The sequence below is a fragment of the Polyodon spathula genome, chromosome 17, assembly GCF_017654505.1.
Source record: "Polyodon spathula isolate WHYD16114869_AA chromosome 17, ASM1765450v1, whole genome shotgun sequence".
Lineage (NCBI taxonomy): Eukaryota > Metazoa > Chordata > Actinopteri > Acipenseriformes > Polyodontidae > Polyodon > Polyodon spathula.
The window spans coordinates 23603860-23623686 of record NC_054550.1 but is presented as its reverse complement, the minus strand read 5'-3'; the positions used below and the strand labels follow the sequence as shown (position 1 = coordinate 23623686).

The 19827-nt window shown below is 41.5% G+C and overlaps 1 protein-coding gene across 5 annotated transcripts in view; it reads right to left on the bottom strand.

Annotated features, from left to right (window-relative positions):
• LOC121329894 (kinesin-like protein KIF26A) overlaps positions 1–19827 on the bottom strand; it is a 124389-nt gene that overhangs the window by 33046 nt on the left and 71516 nt on the right. The window lies entirely within an intron of this gene.

The following is a 19827-nucleotide window of genomic DNA, read 5'->3' as shown; positions in this document are numbered from 1 at the left end:
AGACAAATGCAAAGAAATAATAAAAAGAAGCAGAAAGGCTGGGAGAATAAAGAAAGAAAGAAACTGACAACAGCAGCTAGAAAGACTAAGGATGATCAATTCACAAAAGATAAGCATGCAAGAAAAGCAGAAAAAGGCAGAGAAACAGCAGAACTGCGTTGGTTGCAGTTGGCGATATCTTAAAAACACTGGTTAACAAACATAGGGAAAACATCAGCTTGGTTGAAGAGGAATCAGTTTCCACCTACTGGAAGTCCCTAGAATTAAAGTATATAATTTAGAAGTTATAAACATTCTCACTAGTGCTAACCCACCTCCACTCTGGCATGAACACCCCTTGCCATTCACTCTTGTGCCGAATTGAGTAAATATATTTTAAATCCAGGCTTCCAGAGCCTGGGTTATCTGGTACCTCTTTTTTCCCCCCCATTATAGACATACTGTAAAATATTACTTGGACAATTCAAACAGAGAATGACAAATACATTGCTAGCTTTTAGCTAAAAGCAAAAGCAGATGGCTTAAACTCATTTGGCAGCAGCGTCACAGCCACCTAGCCAAGTCTAAATTTATTTTTAATCCAAATAATTACTTCCCAGTTCTCATGTTTTTCTGCAGGTTGAGCACCAAAGTAACCCATTTCCATGCTTTCTGTTCCAGGGACATTAGCGATGCAACCAGTAGAATGGCTTAAGGTCTGATTATTTCAAATATGACAACTTGCTTTATTATGTTTTTCAAATTATTGAAAAAGCATTCAAAAAACACTAGTTGCTAATAGTTGAATGAACACCTCTTAGGCATACAAATACACAGATGGGATGCCTAATGATGAATGGGTAGACAGTCAAGTTTAATCAAACATTTTTGGCAATGAAATGCTTGTGAGGGGGAAGTGGCTTTGGAAAGGTCCATTCACTGAAATCCTAAACCTAATTCCCCTATATATATATATATATATATATATATATATATATATATATATATATATATAATAACAATGCAACCTTCAATGCTTCATTATCTGCTGAACATCTATATCCAAAACGCCAAAGAAAGGAGGGTGGTGGTGGGGGTGCTTTGCAAAGCTAGCAATTGCCCCGGTGTCAATAATCTCTCCAGCTCTTTTCAGCGTGTGTCAAATTAGCAAGAAAAATTCCAGACAGTCATTAGTGAGTATTCCTATTAGCGTGTTTGTGAAAATGTGTCTTCCCCTTAACAATCGGCAGTTTGCCCTGGGGCTAATTATCATTTTGGTCCCATTTACTATCCCTGACATGGCCTTTTCTTCCCCTTTTCTCCGCAGACAAGATAACGGCAGCCTATCCATTCAGCTTGAGCAGATCACACGGTCTGATATCAGACTATATTACTCACAAGCCCTGCCTCTGCTTTGGATAAATAGCCCATCACTCGTTCATTTGACTGGATAGAAAATAACTCTCCAAGTGAACATTTAACAATCTGATCACTCTGAAAAGCAGGGGAACGATTTACAGTCACCTCTACCCATATTCTGGGGAACAGACACATAGGGGAAAATGGAGGTGGGGGTTGGGGTTATAAAGAGCTTTAAAGGCTTAAGCTATTAAATCCAATACTTTCAAAATATTTCTGCCTACATTTGAAGCTTGGCAACAGGAGCGTCTGGATGTCTGGATGTCCTTAGGTGAAGGCTGTGCTTAAATACGAAAGGATTACTTGCTGAAGGATGACATGTGGGGTGGGAAGAGTGCAAGTAAGGTTTTGCAGTCAGTGGATGAAACATCTATCTGGCATGTCAAATAAAGGACAGAATGCCTATTGGAGGTGGTGCATCAAACTCCACATAATAATAAAGTTCCGGACCAAGTTGACAGAAAATCTATTTCATGCAATTTACCGGCAGCAATATATAAACGGTAAAATATCTCCCAGCATGTGATACTACTAAAATAACAAAACTGTATAAATACAGCATTGTATACTATATCAAACAATTTATTGACTCTCTTAAACTGCAATCACCTGTATCCATGAAAAACCAGTTTTTCATACAAAAAAAAACTACCTCAACAGAAATAGGTATTTCAAACTGTGGTAGTGCTGAATGTGTCTATTCATAGAAATCTAGCATACTAAATGACACACACACACATACACTAAGAGCCCAAACCCCTTTATTCAGTGAAACATTTGTCTATATGGGCATCAATGAGAAAAGAAGCCTTGTATCTTTAAAAAAAATACACATTCTGTTTGAAGACTTGCACCATTAAGGTCATTGGTTAATGCAAGGTAAATGATTAATCAAAGATGACATCACATTATGGGCTTCAAAGATGATGTAACCTTTAGGTTTGGAGGCACTGTTGCTGTGGATAGTAGTTCCAGCAATGAGGTTGAGAGAATAATAATATAACTAATTGACATTCCTGTTCTCTTGAACCTTGTAGAACACACTCAGGCTTATACAGCAGTTCAGAAATAACATTGCAGTTAAAATGGAAGGCTCTTTTTTTTAATGCTTACCCCATTACCATTAAAGATTGTACCGTATTTAAAAAAATCGAGATTGCTCATGACTTCAAGGTAATGTTGCATTTTACTCCTTGCAAATACATTTTACTCTCTGTGTTATTAGAGGGTAAGTTACTCTGTATGTATGTATGTAAACCTGTATGTATGTATATGCAGTACACTGGGAACATAACTGAGAATGTAATAAAAAGCGATGTTCGTTAATACTTTAAATGGGAGGGTGGAGAATCTAAGAAGAGAGCAGCCCTTAAAGCTTCACACAGCTCTTCACAAATACATTTTTGGAGTTACTTTTAAGGATTCCCTCTTGAAGAGAATACAACCCACCACTGTAAACACTATAAAAGTATGAATAAAAATAAACTGGGTCTTTTCTCCCACTAGATTTGTTGTTCCTCTGTTTCCATTTCTGCACAGCAGATCTAGGACTGCTTCTTCCCAGAGCATTGCTTTAAATTTAGCTTTAATGGAATCCCCATAAGGACACTTCTGTTATCCTTTAAGTCTCCTAACAAGATGACATGCCTATCTGCTAAGCCGCAGTCTTTACGACAGAGGCTTCTCTTTTCCCAATTAGTGTCAGGAAAATGAGGAAAAGAAATAATTTTCCTTTGTTTTACCCCTTTCTACAAGATTTCTCTTCTTTTTATCACTAGTCATGGAAACTGACTTTGCTTAACTTGCTTCATGCTGTATAGAAGTGGTCTTGTAAAGGTACCCCCAGAGTTACTTTTCTCCAGGCTGCACACTTCACAGCAGACAATAAAATGAATAAACATCCCACCTAGGAGTGTTAGAAAGAAAGAAAGAAAGAAAGAAAGAAAGAAAGAAAGAAAGAAAGAAAGAAAGAAAGAAAGAAAGAAAGAAAGAAAGAAAGAAAGAAAGAAAGAAAGAAAGAAAGAAAGAAAGAAAGAAAGAAAGAAAGAAAGAAAGAAAGAACTTTCTTTCCCTTCTATCTGATTTTTCTTTCCCTTCCTTTCTGTTTTTCTTTCCTTTTCTTGACGGAGATGTCCTCGTATTATTTGAGTTTTCGTTTTTCTTCAAAAGAAAAGAAAAGAAAGAAAGAAAGAAATATGCCTGCAGTTGACAGAGAGCCTCTATCTCACTCACCCAGGAAGCTTGTGGTTGTGCAAGGATACTGGCTGCTCCTGGAATAAATGTAACAGGTTTAAAGGAAATTATATCACCTGATAAAGCTGCTGGAAACAAAAAAACAACAAAAAAAAGTAGTTTGACTGTGGAAAGGCCTTTCTTTTTCTAATGCAGAATGACAGGTGTGCTAATCCCATGTCTTTCTGCTAATAAAATTTTTTAAAATACCAAAAAACACCACACAATATGAAAACACATTTTCATTGCACTGTTCGGAACTAAAGCAATACGTGATTCTTAGTAGCACGAACGTACTTTCCACAGGGAATTAAAGTACCTACTTTAAATTATTTTAAATCCACACTATCTGCACACACGTACTAAAGGGTCAAACTGGAAGTGTAAACATTTTAATCTCATGTGATCTTATTCATCGGTGCCTGTATGTGGTATGGAATGAGAAAGCAGGTATTATGTGATACCACAAGAGGGAAGAAGCTGCATGCTACCAACTGCTGTGTCCAAAGCAGATAAAACTGTCTGACAAGCTGCCAGTTGGCGGCCGCAGATATTAAGGTAAATTATGTTCTACCTAAGAAATGAACACTGTAATATGATTGCTGAAGTCACACTAGAGTCAACGTTAAATTGCTTCACTCATAGGTTGCAAGGGGCTGGAATCCCCTGCTGTCTTAAAAACGAGATGATAGGACTCCAAATGTGAAAAATTCTAATAAAAAATTTAAACAATGGAAAAAATAAACACTTTCACTCAGTGAATGACGTTTTGAAGCTGCCATTCTTTTTCTCAAGTCAAATTTAATTCATTGGTGTTTATACTGCATCTTCCCACAGGAGTACATCATGACCAAAGACAGTTTTAGCAATGGGTTCTACGGACACACGCCTAGATGCAGCAGGTTATAATTACAGCTTTAAGTTCTATTATATTATAGTAAAACAGAAATTGATGTTATAACTTTAATATTTTAGAGGAAACACTCATATACTTTACATTTATTGTAGGTATTTTATCAAATATAAATTTGAAAGACACCTTCAAATTGAACCTGACAACAATATTATTTTGAGCATCTTACATTATTCGTTTTTTCCCCCCAGTTTGCAAATAGCTACACTTGCATTTTACCTCATCCTGTCATTGATTTTGTATCTCGTTCACTGTTGCCAATAAGGAGTCCCTCTACATTTAACAAGGTTCTTGCTTGCTTCACAGACTACCTGCCAGTAAACAAATACACAAGTAATTGCTTATGGATCTCTGGGTAGGTTTATTTGCAATAATATTAGAGATTCAAAACCTTCCTTTGGGACAGACTGGGCCTGTGTGGGCACTGTGCTCTAAGAAGTGTTGTCTTACAGGGAAACAAAAGTTAAAAAACAAACAATCTTCAGCACTTAAATAAAAATACTGGCAGTACTGGCCATGTTGCCTTCCCACAGGACTCATTAAAGTTCTCAATCCCCAGCAAATGGAAAGAACTTCCAAGGAAATGAGAATATGCTGTAAACAAACAAACCTTACCAGGCAGTAACTTTATTATCAAAGTTCACAATCTTGCAGAACCTCTGTAGGTACAGGAATCTATGCAAACAAATGTGCATTCACAGTCATCCTCGACTTTTCACCATTTCCTTAGAAAATATCTTTGTCAAGTACCAGCATCCCCCCCCCCCCCTTTCAAGTATAAACACACATCCTCTTTGAAAGTTATTCATTATAAATTCTGTTTTTACCAGCCCTCCAAAGTTCAGTTTAGCCTTCCTGCTGGAACCACTTCAGGATTTCAAGACTCAGTTGGTCTCTTTCTAGACCCAGCATAGTGCCCAAGCTCTACTACATTAATCTGTTGCTTATTTAGGTAAATACTACCAAAAAAAATGGCAGTTATATGCTGTTTCATTCACTGCTTTCTTTAATTGTCCATCAATACAAACAACAAATAAATGGATGGAACAATACACCCTTGTGCAAGTGTCTGAGCTGCTCTTTAACCCTGGGGTTACAGGGTTCGACATTAACCATGGCCCAGTGGCCCAGGGTTGGTAGAGAGCGCAGTTTAGCTGGTAGTTAGAAGCACCACAGGCCCGAATGGGCCGGTTACATTTAGCTACTATAATATACAGTGGCTTGCGAAAGTATTGACCCACCTTTTTCCTATTTTGTTGCCTTACAACCTGGAATTAAGATTGATTATTTGGGGGTTTGTATCATTTGATTTACACAACATACCTACCACTTTGAAGATGCAAAATATTTTTCATTGTGAAACAAACAAGAAATAAGACAAAAAAACAGAAAACTTGAGCGTGCATAAGTATTCACCCCCCCCAAAGTCAATACTTTGTAGAGCCACCTTTTGCAGCAATTACAGCTGCAAGTCTCTTGGGGTATGTATCTATAAGCTTGGCACATCTAGCCACTGGGATTTTTGCCCATTCTTCAAGGCAAAACTACTCCAGCTCCTTCAAGTTGGATGGGTTCCGCTGGTGTACAGCAATCTTTAAGTCATATCACAGATTCTCAATTGGACTGAGGTCTGGGCTTTGACTACGCCATTCCAAGACATTTAAATGTTTCCCCTTAAACCACTCGAGTGTTGCTTTAGCATTATGCTTAGGGTCATTGTCCTGCTGGAAGGCGAACCTCCGTCCCAGTCTCAAATCTCTGGAACACTGAAACAGGTTTCCCTCAAGAATTTCCCTGTATTTAAAGCCATCCATCATTCCTTCAATTCTGACCAGTTTCCCAGTCCCTGCCGATGAAAAACATCCCCACAGCATGATGCTGCCACCACCATGCTTCACTGTGGGGATGGTGTTTTCGGGGTGATGAGAGGTGTTGGGTTTGCGCCAGACATAGCGTTTTCCTTGATGGCCAAAAAGCTCAATTTTAGTCTCATCTGACCAGAGTACCTTCTTCCATATGTTTGGGGAGTCTCCCACATGCCTTTTGGCGAACACCGAATGTGTTTGCTTATTTTTTTCTTTAAGCAATGGCTTTTTTCTGGCCACTCTTCCGTAAAGCCCAGCTCTGTGGAGTGTACGGCTTAAAGTGGTCCTATGGACAGATACTCCAATCTCCGCTGTGGAGCTTTGCAGCTCCTTCAGGGTTATCTTTGGTCTCTTTGTTGCCTCTCTGATTAATGCCCTCCTTGCCTGGTCTGAGTTTTGGTGGGCGGCCCTCTCTTGCCAGGTTTGTTGTGGTGCCCTATTCTTTCCATTTTTTAATGGTGCTCCGTGGGACGTTCAAAGTTTCGGATATTTTTTTATAACTCAACCCTGATCTGTACTTCTCCACAACTTTGTCCCTGACCTGTTTGGAGAGCTCCTTGGTCTTCATGGTGCCGCTTGCTTGGTGGTGCCCCTTGCTTAGTGGTGTTGCAGACTCTGGGGCCTTTCAGAACAGGTGTATATATACTGAGATCATGTGACACTTAGATTGCACACAGGTGGACTTTATTTAACTAATTATGTGACTTCTGAAGGTAATTGGTTGCACCAGATCTTATTTAGAGGCTTAATAGCAAAGGGGGTGAATACATATGCACGCACCACTTTTCCGTTATTTATTTTTTAGAATTTTTTTAAACAAGTTATTTTTTTCATTTCACTTCACCAATTTGGACTATTTTGTGTATGTCCATTACATGAAATCCAAATAAAAATAAATTTTAATTCCAGGTTGTAAGGCAACAAAATAGGAAAAATGCCAAGGGGGGTCAATACTTTCGCAAGCCACTGTGTGTGTGTGTGTGTGTGTGTGTGTGTGTGTGTGTGTGTGTGTGTGTGTGTGTGTGTGTGTATATATGTATTATATATATATATATTATATATATATATTAGTGCATATGGCTTCCGTTTCATGAATCCAGGAAAATGGGCCAGTGTGTCAAAAAGCTGAAAATTAAATTTACAAATCATTTTTTAAAAACATAACTACGAACTAATCCTAACTTTCCCGCTGCGCATCATATTTGTTGTTCCGTCAGAAACTGAGATTGCGTACCGAAGTGCTGTGTCGTTACTCGTTCCTGCGGCAAACCTTTTACAAATTAGGGTTTCTACAACTAAGCAATCAATAAGCCAAAAGGAAAGCACTGAAATCAATAAATCATAAAGAAAATAACTATGAAAAAAAAGAAGACGAACATTTAGAGTGGAGAGTTCATTATGACAATGAAAAAAAAAGTAACGTTCTGCCTTGTTTGGTGTCATTCCGTTTACATCATATCCAGTCTCACAGTAATATGTCTCGGTCGACACCCAGATACGCAATCGAATTGTCTAATGTTTTGAAAAATGTCATTCACAATCTTTGGACTCGGTGGGATCACTCAGCAAGATTGGCGCTCACTTGGGAAAGGCTACAAGCGACAACACTCTAAATAGGATTGTTATTTTGTATTATGAATATTGTTTTAATAGTGTTTATTATTAGGATTAGGGACGGGAATTTTGAAGTTTTCCATTTGAATACACAGGGTGCAACATTTTTATGTATTCGATTACCCAAACTCTGGTCCCTTACGCTACCAAGAGTAAAAGGCAAATGCGTGTGCACAAGCAGACAGCGTAACAGTGTAAGTCAGTAAAGTTTAGCAGGGTTCACAAAGTGTACAGACAATGTCAGAGACGAGATTTCTTCACTATGTACCCTATTTCCTTAGGCACAAGTTTTTCCTTTCGTTTACTGAATTAAAATACAGAACTCAATGAGCAGCAACGTCACAGCTCTTCCACTTAAAGCAACAGTAGCATAATATTGCGCAAAGCACCAAATAATCATTTTTGGTGTAGTGTATTAAGAATAACATAACACATATCATATAGCAGCAAATATTCTACATCTGTTTAATTCTAACAAATAATATTTATAAAATAATCTTTAGTGCAAATATTGTAACCTGGCCAAAACAATAGAAAATACATTCCAACAGTACAATCGTTTAACCTTACTAATAACAACTAGCCATCAAGAACGGACATCAGATGAATCCAAGTTACTTTGTTTATTCAATAACCTGGAAATAATTTAAAAAAAAAGATACAAGTTGTACTTTTAATGTTCAGTGCAAATGTTGCCGTTACCCCATCCATTCACAGAAAGTCAACAGTAGATATTTTACATTGAACTACTGCGTTGTTGTGCTTAACATCTCTCTTTATATTCACCATAACGTTAAATTACCTTTCTAATTTCAATGTTACCCAAGTTTGGATTACCATACTTCTTTTAGCACTTGCTATATACATGTTTAATGGCTGAAGTAACATATATTGAAATGCTTAGTTTAGCCACTTTCTTTTGAGACGTGGGCTCTCTTTGGTTTCAGTACACAGTTAGAAACATACTGAAAATGAAAACCATTGTGAAAAAATATATAAATATATTGGGCCTGGGCCTGTGGCAGGCTGGCGAGTGGATAGAGGCCCAGAGACAGACTGCAGTTCAAAAAAATAACTATTTTATTATAAATAAACAAAAATAAAGTGCACACGGGCAAAATAACAAATACTCAAACACAAATAAAGCAAAAACAAAACTCACAAAAATAACAGTTTCCAGGCTGGGCAATGCCTTCACTGGATTCAAGTTTTCTACACAACCAAAAAAACCAACCTGCTTCCTCAGCTCCCTCTCCCCAAATGAGAAGCTGAGGCCTCCTTTTATATCAGGTGGCTGGGCGCTGATTGATCGTTAATTACCTAATCAACTAATCAACCCCAGCCACCTGAACATAATAAACCCAGGCAGGTAGGGGAAGTTAACCCCATCCCTGCCAATTTAAAAGGGCAGAGCTTTGCTCTGCCACACACCTCCCCCCATGTACAACGTACACCGGCCGCAATCGGCCAACTCCCCCCCTCCCCCCCCCCCCCCCCCCTCCTCCCCCCAAGAGTCCAATTATGTCCCTTGGGTGGGCTGTTATGGTGGGTGGTGGTGGGCGGGGTTGATGTCGGAGCCCCCAAGCCTTCTTTGGTTGAGGGGGCCCCGAATGTCCAAGGTAGCATGGCGACGGCGGCCCGGCTCCCTCTGGTGGCGGAGGCGGCGACGGCGGCCCGGCTCCCTCTGGTGGCGGAGGCGGCGACGGCGGCCCGGCTCCCTCTGGTGGCGGAGGCGGCGACGGCGGCCCGGCTCCCTCTGGTGGCGGAGGCGGCGACGGCGGCCCGGCTCCCTCTGGTGGCGGAGGCGGCGGCGGCGGCCCGGCTCCCTCTGGTGGCGGAGGCGGCGGCGGCGGCCCGGCTCCCTCTGGTGGCGGAGGCGGCGGCGGCGGCCCGGCTCCCTCTGGCTCTGGGAGCGACGGCAGATCCTCCTCCCTCTCTGGCTCTGGGAGCGACGGCAGATCCTCCTCCCTCTCTCTCTCTGGGAGCGACGGCAGATCCTCCTCCCTCTCTGGCTCTGGGAGCGACGGCAGATCCTCCTCCCTCTCTGGCTCTGGGAGCGACGGCAGATCCTCCTCCCTCTCTGGCTCTGGGAGCGACGGCAGATCCTCCTCCCTCTCTGGCTCTGGGAGCGACGGCAGATCCTCCTCCCTCTCTGGCTCTGGGAGCGACGGCAGATCCTCCTCCCTCTCTGGCTCTGGGAGCGACGGCAGATCCTCCTCCCTCTCTGGCTCTGGGAGCGACGGCAGATCCTCCTCCCTCTCTGGCTCTGGGAGCGACAGCAGATCCTCCTCCCTCTCTGGCTCTGGGAGCGACAGCAGATCCTCCTCCCTCTCTGGCTCTGGGAGCGACAGCAGATCCTCCTCCCTCTCTGGCTCTGGGAGCGACGGCAGCTCCTCCTCCCTCTCTGGCTCTGGGAGCGACAGCAGATCCTCCTCCCTCTCTGGCTCTGGGAGCGACGGCAGATCCTCCTCCCTCTCTGGCTCTGGGAGCGACGGCAGATCCTCCTCCCTCTCTGGCTCTGGGAGCGACGGCAGATCCTCCTCCCTCTCTGGCTCTGGGAGCGACGGCAGATCCTCCTCCCTCTCTGGCTCTGGGAGCGACAGCAGATCCTCCTCCCTCTCTGGCTCTGGGAGCGACAGCAGATCCTCCTCCCCTCTCTGGCTCTGGGAGCGACGGCAGATCCTCACCCCTCTCTGGCTCTGGGAGCGACGGAGGCTCCTCCTCCCTCTCTGGCTCTGGGAGCGACGGCAGATCCTCCTCCCTCTCTGGCTCTGGGAGCGACAGCAGATCCTCCTTCCCTCTCTGGCTCTGGGAGCGACAGCAGATCCTCACCCCTCTCTGGCTCTGGGACGACGGAGGCTCCTCACCCCTCTCTGGCTCTGGGGACGACGGCTCACCTCTCTTTATTGGAGTGACCGGTGGATCTCCCATGTCTACCGCCAGGTAATTAACCACCATGAGGGCAATCTCTGGGAAGGAGGCCGGGTGGTGCTGTTCCTCCCACTGTTCCCACCTCTCCCCATCTCGACGCCACAGCGTGTTGATAACTATGGGGAGATCGTGGACGAGGTCTGCCTCAGGGTGCATCAACCAGTCCCAGATCTCCTGGGACGGTGGTGAAGGTGGTGGTGCTGGAGGTAGTGGGGTGGCCCCTGATGCCCGGGGTGAACACGGCACCTCTTCCTGGGCCTGGTTGTAGGGGCATCCTGCCCAGTTGTGGCCGTCCTCCTCACACCGGCCACACCAGTTTGCCGGTGGCACGTCTGGGCAGGACCGCCAACGATGGTCCTCCTTCCCACACCAGGAACACCAGGGGAAGAGGCTGGCCGGGTCCTCCAGCGGTGGCTGCAGCAGCTTACATTTCTTCAGCTGCTGCTGCTTTTCCTGCCTTTGCCGCTGTCTGCTCTTCTTTCCCATTTTTTTTTTTTTTTTTCAAAAAAAAAAAAAAAAAAATTATCCCAAAAATTCCACAAAACAAAACAAAAATACTGCTCTGAGCCTCTAGGTGGCGCTATCCCACTGCTGACACCAAATGTGGCAGGCTGGCGAGTGGATAGAGGCCCAGAGACAGACTGCAGTTCAAAAAAATAACTATTTTATTATAAATAAACAAAAATAAAGTGCACAAGGGCAAAATAAAAAATCTTCAAACACAAATAAAGCAAAAACAAAACTCACAAAAATAACAGTTTCCAGGCTGGGCAATGCCTTCACTGGATTCAAGTTTTCTAGAAACAACCAAAAAAAAACCAACCTGCTTCCTCAGCTCCCTCTCCCCAAATGAGAAGCTGAGGCCTCCTTTTATATCAGGTGGCTGGGCGCTGATTGATCGTTAATCAACTAATCAACCCCAGCCACCTGAACATAATAAACCCAGGCAGGCAGGGGAAGTTAACCCCATCCCTGCCAATTTAAAAGGGCAGAGCTTTGCTCTGCCACAGGGCCAGATAAAATTGCATCCAGGCCAGTAAAAACACTAGCTCAGTGGCCCATGGGGCCAGTAGTTAAAAATCTAAAGCGTAGAGCCCTGGGTTACTTGTTATCCAAGCAGCATGCTTTCCCCTTTAGCGGAGTTATGCATTTCGAATGGCAAAAGAGAAGGTACAGACGGGCAAGTTTTAGTTCATAGAAACAACTATGGTACTGCTGGTTGTGACAGAAAAACCCTTATTCACATGATTATAACAGGGGTGTTCAAACTGGAGACCAGTCCCTTAAGGACATGTCCCTTTGCCTTTCCTCAGAAGACAAGAAAATCTAGCGGTATAATCAGCACCTGTGATACCTTTTCAATTAAAATAGACAAAACAGTTTAACCCCCTACATTTGTATGGGCTGAAACATCGCAGGCCTGCCTAATTAATCATCAGCAACAAAAAAAAAAAAAAAGCCATCCTCATCTCTCATTAATCATAGTGACACCTAGCAATTATTTATTTGTGCAGCCCACTCATGCTATCACAACAAATAGTTCGATGGCTGCTGGGAACGCCTGTGACTGATTAATCAGAGCCTGGCCAAGCACAGCTTTCAAATAGACAGTGCCTACAATGTGTTTTTGAATCTGCGATCTATACCCCAGTCAACAGACAATGTGGGAAGGAACATATCACACCACTGGGAATACATCCCAGGTCTTCTAGATGGCACTGTGGCATTGTAGCAACCTTCAGCTTAACTTTGGTCATGATGACAAGTCTATAATAAGTCAAATAGACCTATGGTGAGTATCTCTGAATAATGTGGCTTATTATTAAAGGCCTGACCTGAGAACGTGTGTGTGTATTTTAAAACCATGTGATTCTACAGTACTACCTTTTTGTTGCTCACAATCTTTAAATAAATTCAGAAGAAAAAATATATTAAAATTTCAGGTTGGCAAAAAAAACATCTCTAAAAAGGCAACGCAGCCTCAAAAGTACATCCTTGAAATCACTATTAAAATAACTGAATCTTGAGACACACAATTCAATGTGACATGAGAGAGACTTATTCAGGAAATAAACCACTTTGTGACAGACAATCTGGAGAAATTGGGTGCAGGAGAAATAAATCATGCAAGCATTTTAATTTTTATTTTCTTTCTTCACCTGGAAGCAATTACACCCCATATGTCAACGCTATCATAAACACAATACCCATATGCCTCTCCCTCTAGATTGTACTGAATACATACATGTATAATCCGACTTGCAGCAGTTTGGGCTGCATGCTAAGCCAAGCAGAGCCAAATTAATCCAACCTGACTCCCCTGATAAAAGTAAAACAACTTTTTCTGCCTAGATACTTGCACACACACACAAACACACAGACACACGCACACACGACTCCCCCAGAACACTGCAATCCAATTGAATAGCCCACTTTCAGCTTCACTGAAATTGTGACAAGCTCAGCGCCCATGTCACCTCACCAGCAAAGTCATAAAGCAGAAATAAATGGGAGAAAAAATACATTTACACAGTGATTAGGTAAACACTTAACAGGCTGCCTTGAAAATACAAGCACTTTGTGGTAATTTGTAAGTAAAAGCTGAAATGAAAATAAGAAACAGAAAAAGGAAGACCAGTTTGGAGCACTGTTTATCCAGTACAATGGTACCATATCATTACCTATTACATTCTACACAGTATATTTGTTTAACATTGATTGTGATACTGTAATACTGTAGGTCTGCTGTAATACAACTTTTAAAGATAATACACATTGGTGCTGTGGTGGTATCAAATTCTAATTCCAAACTTTTCTGCAAGTTTTCCATAACCCCAAACTAAAACGTATTTAAAAAGTGCCTCCCAACAGGCCAGGTAAGTCTTGAGTAAACCATACTGGCAATATTGAATAATAAAATCATGCATTTCCACATCCCATTTACAAAACAAAAAGAACAGGGATTAAGAAACCTTGGTCAACATTATTCTCAGCATTGGCGCAGTAACACCTGTGCTTAAGCACCTGCTACAGCCTCACACAGTAGAAACAGCACGCTAAGATTCAAAAGACAAAGTTACTCCCTTTTAAAAGCCAATCAACTAAACGTGTTCTCATCAAGAGAGAAAAGTCAACTTAACTCCTCTATAACCGAATGAGATTTTACCATTTGGATCTAAAACACACGTAGGATATATTCTAAAGGGAAAGCTTATGAGAAACCGAGTAGAAGGCACTATCCAAAATGATAGATAGGAGATAAAGAGTAAATATGGTCTGGAGAGGAGGGCTATATACACTATATACACAGTTGCTCGATGCAAATACCTCCTACAAATGGTCTCTATTCATACAGGAATGCTGGCTGCTAGGCGGATCAAATATTAAAAGGAAGGTGGCCGGGTATAAAACATCTAGGATCAGCTTTGGTTTTTGGTATTTGTGGGGGTCTATTTTTGATGTTAATTTAATCCAGAGAGCCTGACTTTTACTCCAGATAAGGGATTAGCTCATTGTGCAAATAGCCTTTCACAGTTAAGGTATCTGCATGATGTGTAAACCACTCTTAACGCATGACTTGTAGAAGGCATGCCGACCAGCCAGGACAAGTTTTTAACAGCTTTGAAGCAGTTACTATTGGATTATCATTAGAATATCATAGCATTGCCCTGAATAAATCCCATCATAACCACTGGCAGAACAAAGGTTCCATAGTTTTATACTGAATTACTATGTAACAGGAATATTTCACCAGTGTAGCAGTACCATGGGCTCATATTGGTAAAAAGAAAAAAAACACTAAAGTCCATTGGATGAGAACACTTCTCTGACTGACTGCCCACTATTAGTCCATATCCCACTGCATCCTGTTACCAGCCTACCTACTATAGCTTCACATTTCCAATTCAATGCAGCCACCCAAGGCATCAGCATCATAACAGTCGTACCCATTTTAATATGAATTGGCAACCCACTGCTTGGAAAGAATGGTTAGAGCAATTACATGGCTATTTACTAAAGACTCCAAGTTCCTGCGATAAAATGCCTCCCCCCCACCTCTGGTAAATGTCTTCAGATGATACTACCAAGTTAGAAGACTCACTTCACAGCCCAGACTACAAATCAAGCTGTGAATGACAATTTTTTTTTTTTTTAAATTTATATAAATGCAGCGAACAAAACGTTCTGTACAGTTTAAAATTCAAGCTTAAATCCCCACAGTAGCACAAACTGACGGCAGAGGATGTTGCTAATTAGGTTATTTAGTGGAGGGGTTATAATTTTTTTTTACTCTTACGGGATTCAAAAAAGGATTCCCCTTGTGAACAATAGATGTGTTTGTGTTCCTTTAAACAGATCTGAAGAACCTCTTTGGCCCCAGCAGTACCCCAGGGCAAGCCTGTGAAGTGCTAGGGTGGATTCAGTCAGCTGTTTTGTTTACTGTCCACCAAACATTCAAATCAAATCTGTTGGAGACATCACAACAGCTGCCATTAGCTGCCCTCTTGCAGTAGCCCTAAGCATACATATTCAACATGCTTGCTAAGAGTGATGTATGGCCCCCCAATTTTATATATATATATATATATATACATATATATATATATATACACACACACACACACACACACACACAGAGCTCTGGAAAAAATTGAGACTACTGCAAAATTATCAGTTTCTCTGGTTGTTTGGGTAAAATGAACATTTTTGTTTTATTCTATAAACTACTGACAACATTTCTCCCAAATTCCAAATAAAAATATTGTCATTTAGAGCATTTATTTGCAGAAAATGACAACTGGTCAAAATAACAAAAAAGATGCAGTGTTGTCAGACCTCGAATAATGCAAAGAAAATAAGTTCAGATTCATTTTTAAACAACACAATACTAATGTTTCAACTTAGGAAGAGTTCAGAAATCAATATTTGGTGGAATAACCCTGATTTTCAAGCACAGCTTTCATGCGTCTTGGCATGCTCTCCACCAGTCTTTCACATTGATGTTGGGTGACTTTATGCCAGTCTTGGCGCAAAAATTCAAGCAGCTCGGCTTTGTTTGATGGCTTGTGACCATCCATCTTCCTCTTGATCACATTCCAGAGGTTTTCAATGGGGTTCAGGTCTGGAGATTGGGCTGGCCATGACAGGGTCTTGATCTGGTGGTCCTCCATCCACACCTTGATTGACCTGGCTGTGTGGCATGGAGCATTGTCCTGCTGGAAAAACCAATCCTCAGAGTTGGGGAACATTGTCAGAGCAGAAGGAAGCAAGTTTTCTTCCAGGACAACCTTGTACTTGGCTTGATTCATGCGCCCTTCACAAAGACAAATCTGCCCGATTCCAGCCTTGCTGAAGCACCCCCAGATGAGTCAACTTTTCAGCTTTGCCCAACACCTGGTCATCTAATGGTTAGACGGAGACCTGGAGAGGCCTACAAGCCACAGTGTCTCGAAGATGTGGTGGAGATCGGTGATGATCTGGCCAGTGTTCTAACATCGTGTTATACACATTTCAGACTTTTAACTGACTTGGGCTTCAGAATGAAATCCCCTTGCTTTGGGTGACCATTTCATTGAAATTGACAAGATTTACATTTTCATTTAAAAATTTAATTTTTGAATGCAATTCACTTATGATTATCAGCTTATATAAAAGTACAGATAATCATAAAAAATCTGGTTTCAAGTAGGTGTACTCAAACTTTTGACTGGTACTGTATGTAATATATATATATATATATATATATATATATATATATATATATATATATATATATATATATATATATATACACACACACACACACACACACACACACACACACACACATACTGTCCGGCCAGTATCTGCAATGGGAGCTGCTGCAATAATGAAGGAAGCCTATAGAAACTCACTAGTGTGGCCAGCAGGCATTAACAAAGCCAGATCTGCACATGTTTTGGAATCAGGGTTTTGGAAACCTAAGAACTGGAACCAAGTATAAGGCAGTGCAGTGGTTAAATCCTTGTGGGCAGTGCAGGAACCTGTGGCTCCATTTATATTTACTGTAAAAACAAAGAGGGGCAGGAAAGTGTGCTGTGCTCAATGACGCCGAGTAACTACAACAATGGGCCCTGGGGAAGGGAGTTTTGAAGTTGTTCCTAAGGAGCCTGAAGTGCTGGCTCTGTCACACCTACAACTTGATGATTTCCTGCAAATGTCACAGACAGTTATGTGACTCTACAGATATTATGCAATGCAAAGCATTTAAATGATGACGTCTTCAAGGGAAGCAGGCTGTAATGTAGTCAGATTTTAGCAGCTGTATAAAAATAAACATTCATAACTCAAATGAAATCGTAAATCATTGTCTTTGATTAATTTACACCCTTTGTACATGTAATTTGTTGTTCATCAATCTCAACACAAAAGTACAGTACCATACTCCTGGGACAAATGGAAATATCTTCGGTCAATAACCACAGGCTTGTCTCAGGCTCATCACAGCACCCACAGTATCCCCCCAACTAGTCCACAGGCAGGCAGCTTGTTCTTCAGCTTACGCCTGCCTACCATCTGTGGTCAGTTCCTATCCAGTAAGCCAAACCAGTTCCAAAGCTTTGCTGCAGCACTTCAGAACATAACCTCTCATTCCCTTTCAGCACCATGGCTTAATCCGTTTTGTCAATTTGTTACCGACAAGGATTATGGCTGCTAGTCAGAATGTGTCGTCCGTCCTCCTGATTGATAGACAGGTATTAGCATTGTTTATCTCGCACACTGTACCTCCAAATTTTCAGTAGCTCAGGCCATTTGACCACAGACACCAAGACATATATGCCCAAGTACAGACTTTCAGAAAGGGGCAATCATTGGACTCCCCAAAATGTTGTCATGTTTTGAGCTGGTTCAGATGACTTTCAGGTTGTTTGACTCCCAATTCTGTTTTAGCTAGTAGGCTACAATTACTGACCGCTCAATTCAACTGCTTTAGAGGACTAAATTTGTGATATACCATTTGCAATGTTGTCCATCTACAGCTACACGTGTTATTGGTTAGTCTGGGCATGGTAGAACAGCTGGACCATTGTCATTTAGTCTTCTTTAATCGTTTGTTCATTTCAATAGCGTTACCATGTTTGATATTTGCTTAAATGTATACTGCATGCTTTTATTCTTGTGTACAGTCAATTTTCAGTATTCACTTCATTTTTATTCTTTACTCCTTTTTTGTGTTTATATGGTTACTTCCCAAGGTCCTATCTTGGAGCACCCCTCCTTTAACACAAAAGACAGTCTCGCTGCTCAAAGGAATGGATGATCCTGCAACAACCTTGATCAAAAGAATTTAGGCACCCAGTAAATGGGCAACAGCCCGCCTACATCCCTATTTCCCCTCAGGCATTCTTAAGAAAACTATGCCAGCTGTCAAAGCAATCTTGGAAAGGTGTCCCTAGTAGCAGGGCTAAACGTTTTAGTTTCATGAATTACACGAAGAGCTGGTTAGCCTAATAAAGCTAGTTTCAGCCACATGCTCTTAATGATATAATATTTCGATCCGGCTTGCTCTGGCATGAACAGTTCCAAAAATGATCAGTAACCATCTTTTAAACTCCCGTCCTTTGCAGGCTGCTTTTGCAAATAAATTAACATCCCCCCCATTCAATTTACAGAACTAATTGAGCAGTCTGATGCACAGCACAACAATACATTAGTCATTTGCCTGTTGGGCGGTCACAGGCTCTGCTATTTGTCGTGCCTTTTCATTAGGAAGGACTGTCAATACGCTAATCATATGCTCAGTCACAGAACAATCAGTGTGGGCAGCTCAAGTAAGCAGACTAGCCCTCTCCCCCTCCCCCTCCAAAACACACACACATGCACATGCCCACACAGTTAAAACTGAGAAGGTGTCTGGCCTTTTACTAACCTCAATTACAATGGGACTGTTTCATGCTCAGTCTAATGGGCAAATGCTCATCATTGACCCATTCAGGCATTTGTTTTAGGAGAAACAATTTCTGCAGGAAATGGTTAGAAACATGATGCTGAGGCACTGGGGAAAATATATCACAAATATAAGAGTTATGCATAACTATAAATCATAAGTCAGTATACTAATTATATCATGAAATCATAAAAAAGGCTATTCAAAAGATGCTACAATGCCAGGGTGTACCAACAGATACAATGCCGTTCTATACAAATGATGAAGCAATGATGTGTGTGGATATCATTGTATCTTGTTCACCTATAAACATGTACAGCACATATTAACCATTTTATGAACACCAAATGCACAACATAATGCGTTGAACATGTAAGATAGCGTTTGCTCAGCAATTCTTAATATCTCCTCCTATTCTATAGGTTGGAGCCTGCATATCTGTTTTACAGTAGCAGCACATGCAGTCTCTTCTATGCAAGAAACTGAATGCCTCTTAAGTTAAAACCAGGAACACCATTCACTGTGCGTCATAAACCACAGAAACTGCAAATCAGATTTATGGTATTGAAATGACTTTTTCCAGATGTCGACATTAAAAGGGGGATAAAATGGTAAATCAAATCATTTTGGACGGTGAAAGCAAAAGAAAAAAGTGCTTCACTGCCAGCTATCTGCCTGCATGCTCATAACTGAAAACATACTAATGTTGCTTCTTCGATGGATTAGAACATTTAAGAAAACAGACTTCCATATTACAAAGGAATACACTGAAGAAACTTTATCAAAAGAGCCTACCGTTTAATAGCTCATATAAGACTAGAAAAAAGTCCCAAAACACAAGCTTATTTAAAGTGCCCACAAATTGCCACTTGCATAACATGTGCAGCTGTTGGAACCTGCTGTTGTTTCATCAAAAGCTGTAAAGAGTTTTTCTAGAAAGGCCTTCC